The sequence below is a fragment of the Physeter macrocephalus genome, unplaced genomic scaffold (assembly GCF_002837175.3).
Source record: "Physeter macrocephalus isolate SW-GA unplaced genomic scaffold, ASM283717v5 random_45, whole genome shotgun sequence".
Taxonomy (NCBI): domain Eukaryota; kingdom Metazoa; phylum Chordata; class Mammalia; order Artiodactyla; family Physeteridae; genus Physeter; species Physeter macrocephalus.
Window position 1 is genome coordinate 71086 of NW_021145331.1, and position 6000 is coordinate 77085.

Genomic DNA, 6000 nt, shown 5'->3' on the forward strand with positions numbered 1-6000 from the left:
CCCTCTCTGCTGCGGAAACTCCGGGCGCCGGAATGAGGCTGGGGCCACCCTGAAAGCCGGAATTTCAGAGTAGAGACGAGCCGAAGAGATCACCCACCCTTTCCTTGCGCCGAGGGGCACAGGGGCCGGAGCGCGGGGAGGGGACTTGCCACAAGGCTTGTAAGCATTTGTAGCTGAGCCAGAGCTAGAGTTCGGGGTCCTAGAGTTCGGTCCAGGGCTCCCCCGGACTTCTTACAGAGCTCACAGAAATTCTGAGGTGAAAGTACCCTTAAAGAATCTTATTGTCACAGCTGACATTTTTTGCGTACTTACTGCTCCAAACTTGGTAAGCACTTTGCATGCTTTATTTATTTAATTCGGTCAGCCACCCTAGTGAGATGGTTTTTATCCCCCCCCTTTTTTTTTACCATAAATAAATTAATGTACAAGGCGCATGGAGGTTAGATGACTTCAGTAAGTGGCTGAACCAAGATTGAAACCCAAATGAGCAAATCCGTAGCCCACTTTCTACACTGTCTACCTATATGTGGGCCAGATCATGCAAGCAGTCTGTGAGATTTCCCAGACCAGGAAGGAGCAGTAACTTGTTTTAAGGTTGGGAACACTTGTTTTTTTAAGTCCACCATTTTATTTAAAAGAGGGTAAATTTTAATTTCAAAAAGTAGAAAGTCCTAACCTTGGAATATAGGACAGCTCTTTAAATTGGGTTAATATAGCTTTATGAAAAACTTATTCCAAAAGATTCGTTTCACCAGAACTATTGAAAACTTAGTCATTGACAGGCCCTCATCCTCAGAAAGGAGAGCTCTGTAAATTAACTGTGACTCTGTGAAAACACAAACACACACACACACACACACACAAAACCTACCCAACTATATGCCTAATCCAAGAACTCTCCTTTCAGGCTTTGTGACATCCTGGGATGCTTTCAGTTACTTCAAAGGGGTTATCAAAGTCTCAAAACGATATTAATTCCAGTTCTTTTTTTTTTTTTTTTTTTTTTTTTTTTTTTTGTGGTACGTGGGTCTCTCACTGTTGTGGCCTCTCCCGTTGTGGAGCACAGGCTCCGGACGTGCAGGCTCAGTGGCCATGGCTCACGGGCCCGGCCGCTCTGCGGCATGTGGGATCTTGCCGTACTGGGGCACGAACCCGTGTCCCCTGCATCGGCAGGCGGACTCTCAACCACTGCGCCACCAGGGAAGCCCTCTAGTTCATTTTAATTATGAAAATAAGTACACATATTTTGAAGAGAGGGAGGGAGAGAGGGATGTGAACACCAAACAAAGCACCACTGAGTGTCACCAATCACTGGGAGATTACGATCTTGGATTGGTTCATACTGCAGCTCTCAGGCATCACCTCACCCATTTGTGCGCTTCCCCTTCCCTGTGCGGTTTTCTTCCTGCTCCTGTCTGTAATTCCCAGTTTGCCTTTTCCTGGAATGCACTCTTCCTAATCCCAACCAAAGTCCTTCTCATGAACACTGAAATTTACTTTAAAAAATGAAGAGTCTCCAACTGTTCGCATTTTGTTTCCAAACTATTTCAGCTGTTTTTGTAAATGTCTGACCTTAGAGAATTAGGCAAATGGTTTCATTCCCCAAAGTGCCAGGTGACTCCTAGAGGTGGGCTTGTTGGACAATGCTCTAGTATGGCACAAAAAGGTCTCAGTCATCTTTTTGCCTGATTCCCTCCTTTTGGATAATTTTTCTTAACAATTGCAATATGTGAGAAGATGCATCTCTTCGAAGTCATGACCACATCCACCTCTTCCATCCATTTCAGTCTGTTTGAGTTCTAAACATTCCATGTTAGGGGCCATGGGACCGTTGATCACAATCCCCTATTTGGCAGACTGGTAAACTGAGTCCTCAATGTAGTAAAGAACTTACTTAAAGCCACGCACATGGAGTGATGAAACCAGGGTTGGAACCCAGGTCCTTGGCTCCCGGTCATATGTGCTCTTTCCACTGCATCATGTTGTCTTTACAGTGTCCTGATTTTTCTTACTTTCTTACAGAAACTCAACACTCAGGATGAACGTAGGCTATGGACCTAACTAATGGGGTTCTAACCACTCAACCACTGCCTTCCTGGGTGGCCTCTTTAAGTCTCTGTTCCTCTCTGAAAAATGGAGATAATGATTACCTACCCCTTAGGTGATCATGAGGATAAATGAGATAATGCAAGTAAAGCCCAAAGCTTGGCACACAGTAGGCATTCAAGAAAAGATAGTGGTTTGTAGATGTGGATTGCATGCATTGAGTAGAACTTCACTGTTAAACCCAGGAATGCAACCTCCCCAGGCTCCATCCCACCATCCACAAACTCTCTGGGACCCTAGACTCTGGGGGCTAGGCAGGGTAGGAGACGGGCCCCCTAGCCTGGCACCCCCTTCTCCCCCCAGCCCTGGAAGGAAATTCCAAGCTGGGAAGCTGGGCCTGACACTGAGAATGGAGTGACTTAGTCAGCTGGGAACCTCTTGCTCTTCCAGAGTGAGGACAAGCACCTGTGCAAAGCCCCAGCTGGCAGGAGAATCAAAAGGCCTGTGTGTTGTTTCGTTGTTTCGTTTTGTTTTGTTTTGTTTTAAGGCAGGCAGTTTCCCAGTCTCTTTTCTACCACTCCCCCACCCCCTTCCACCACCTCCACCAAGGCTGCTCCAAAGTTAACACCTAAATCCACATTTGAGGGATATGAAAAACATACCAAAAATCCCTCAACCTATAAGTGATTTAGCTCTAGATCAAGGGCCTAAAAAGGAGTGAAAGCTGCATATTAAAAACATTAGAAGGTAATATTTATGGCATATTTGCTGTGTGCTAGGTCTGTACTTTCACATATCTCCCAACCAGCCTCTGAGGTCAGAACCATTATCACCCCCACTTCACAGATGAAACTAGGGCTCTGAGCCATTAGGTGACTTCCACAAGGTCTTCAGCAGCAACAGATCACTGGAACATGAAGATCCCGGTTCTTAAACTCTTCACGCTCTTGAGCATTATGCTGTGGAGTCTTGCCAGCTAGCAGGGCACAGAGCTCAAAACGCCAGTCCTTAAAGAGTCCTTAGAAAGGATCAAACCCAGCCTTTTTCTTACAGGGATGAAGCCACTGAGGGCCAGGGAGGGCCAGGGACTTGTCACAAGTCTTACAGCAAGTTTGGGATAGTACTTAAGTCTCCTGCTCCCGGAGCAACGCTATTTCCACACATCTCAGTCATGGGAAACAGAGCTCCTAAGACAAACGAACATGTGCCTCACTCTGATAGGTGAATTAGTGAGTTTGGGCCTTCGCTTGGGGTGATGAGCAGCTAATGAACTAAGAAAGGAGCAGTCCTGGGTCTGGGTCCCTTCCTTGGATACAGTCCCAAATCTCCATAGCCGGAGGCAATCTCAGGAATGGAAAATCCTACGATGGATTCTAGGTGCTTTTTGGTGTTGGGTGTGTGTGTGTATATGAGAGGGAGATTTCAGTGATAAATGAGAAATGCATGTCAAGCACATGGTGTTGGCTGAAATTGTATCAGGTAATCGTATTTGGGGGTAAAGAGTAAATAAATGAAAAAAAAAAAAGTAAATAAATGAGCAGAGTCTATGGTCTCTACTTCCCACCCAAAGCCCCAGAAAGCATTTTTAGTTCTAGCTACATCCCAAACAACTGCATGAGAGGGTGGATACAACGGCGCTAAGAAACCCATAACTTTTGGGCTTCCCTGGTGGCGCAGAGGTTAAGAATCTGCCTGCCAATGCAGGGGATACAGGTTCGGGCCCTGGTCCGGGAAGATCCCACATGCCGTGGAGCAACTAAGCCCGTGTGCCACAACTACTAAGCCTGCGCGCCTACAACCCATGCTCTGCAACAAGAGAAGCCACCGCGATGAGAAGCCCGCACACTGCCACAAGGAGTAGCCCCACTCGCCGCAACTAGAGAAAGCCCGCACACAGCGACGAAGACCCAACGTAGCCAAAAATAAATAAATAAACAAAAATAAATTTATTTAAAAAGAAAGAAATCCATGACTTTTCACATTCATTCAGCACTTTGAGGTGAATTAAACCATTTCATATTAACAGTTTGCCCCACTTCTAAGAGGCATGTCATGCAAGGGTTAGGAGGTGGACCCTGGAGTCTGATAGACCCTGCCTTAGATCACAGTCCTGCCACTTACACCTCGCGATGACCGATGACTCTCCTCCACTTTCCTCATCAATAACAAGAAGGTTAAGACAGTGCCCAATGCACGGGGTAGAAAGAATGAAACGTCACAGAACCTGGCATCAGTGAGAGGCAACGATGATACTAATGATCAGCCCTATAGGGTGGGCAGGGATCATTCATCTACTCTTTCCAGTGAGGACCTCAGGGCCCAGATCTGTGGAGGAACTTGCCCTAGACTTCACAAAGTGTTCTCGGAAACACCAGGCCTAGAAGGCATTTCCCCTTTTTCTCCAGGGTCTTTCCTGTTTTCCTCTTTTTTCATCTCAACTGTTTCCGCTGCGTCCCTGGGCTTGCCTCTTACTCTAGGCTTTCTAGGGCACCGCTGGAGGAGAGGAAAAGGCAAAGTGACAGTGGGGGAAATTCCCGCCCGTAGCAGACGTGGCCTACCCAGGCCCCTCCCACAGTTCCTAGGAGCCCCAGGCCAGCTCCTCTCCCTCTGACCTCCCTGTCTCCAGCTCAGAATGTCAAGTGGATCTGGGTTTGGATCCAAGCTCGCCCCTTGTCATCCTCCTGGAAGTGGAAAGAGGTCAGCCAGGCTCAGCCCAGCCCCTGAAGGAGGCAGACCCATGAGAACCAGAGCATTTCCTAATCCTGGGAAGCCCTGACGGTGCTGCTCAGCCTCACCCCAAGTCCTCTCCCATGCTCCCCTTTCTAGGGCCCCTCCCACTTCTCCCTCCATTCTTCTCCAGCCCAGAAGCCACTGTGACAGCGACTTGGCCTCCACTCCTTGCCCCTCCTAGCCAGGGACTTCCCTGGGCTGGGCCTCTGACCAGCTTTGGAAAATCTGGACTGACTGTGATCAAGGAGGAGGCCGCATCACCACTGTCTGCCAGCCCATCACCCACTCCTAGTGCCTCGGGCTCTCTCTGTGTTAAAGGCTCAACCACAGAAAGGTCCAGGTGACCCTGGAGGAGAGCAGGTGGGAGAGCCCTCCAGATGTCCTTTCTCCCCTGTGTTAAGGAAGGCCCCAGCCTTCCACCATGTTCCCAAGGGAGGCAGGGCCAGACTCCCACCTGGTCTCCTCCTGTCTAGCTTTAGACCACTGAAGTACCCAACACATGCCCACACACTCACCCTCAAAAACTCACAGACGCATAATCATGTAATGACCCAGACCCAGATGCCCCCGGACACGCTCACACACAAACACATAGACATGCTCACACGCTTTTGCTCACACAGTCGTACACACAGGCACCTCGGGAGACGTGACACACACTCACAAACGTAGACACACGTTCTCACACATGCACACACACACACACCTGCCTTCACACTTGTAAACCTACCTACCCCCTTTTCCTAGGAGAAGGATAAGACAAAAATAGACCTTTCTTTTCCTTCCCTTTGGAAAAACTGGCAGCGACTGGAGAGAAAAAGACTGGCTGAGAAGGCAGAGCAAGAAGAGGAGGGCAGGAAGAGGAAATAAGAAATGGAGGGAGAGACGCAAGAGGAGAACGAGGCCAGGCAAGGATGTAGAGGCCCAGAGCGCAAGCCCTGAGGGGGAGACGGAGCTGGGCCAGGGCCGCCACAGATCCCAGCTGGCAGGAAAGCGGAGGGGGGCCAGGTGGCTCGTGGCTCAGCCAGGAGGGTCTGGTGGCCCCGGCGGTCTTGTGCGGTGAGCCCTTGCCCTGTCCTGGCTCACGGCCCCCGGGCCGGGTCACTCACCTGGGGAAGGGCGGGGGAGGACGGGGTCTGTGCAGCGGGGCTGCCACCCGAGAAGGCTCCTCGGCTCACTGCGCTTCTGCAGGAAGGAGAGCTGGGCCAGGCTGACTTTTAGGCA

General features: G+C 49.6%; 1 protein-coding gene across 2 annotated transcripts in view; it reads right to left on the minus strand.

Moving 5' to 3' along the window:
* TNIP1 (TNFAIP3 interacting protein 1) overlaps positions 1 to 6000 on the minus strand; it is a 52162-nt gene extending 46162 nt beyond the window's left edge. Inside the window, exon 1 of one of the 2 annotated variants that reach the window (XM_028483545.2) lies at positions 5886 to 6000. The gene's annotated coding sequence lies outside the window, so the exon portion shown is untranslated. The remainder of the gene's footprint in view (positions 1 to 5885) is intronic. The other variant, XM_028483549.2, reaches the window with a different exon arrangement.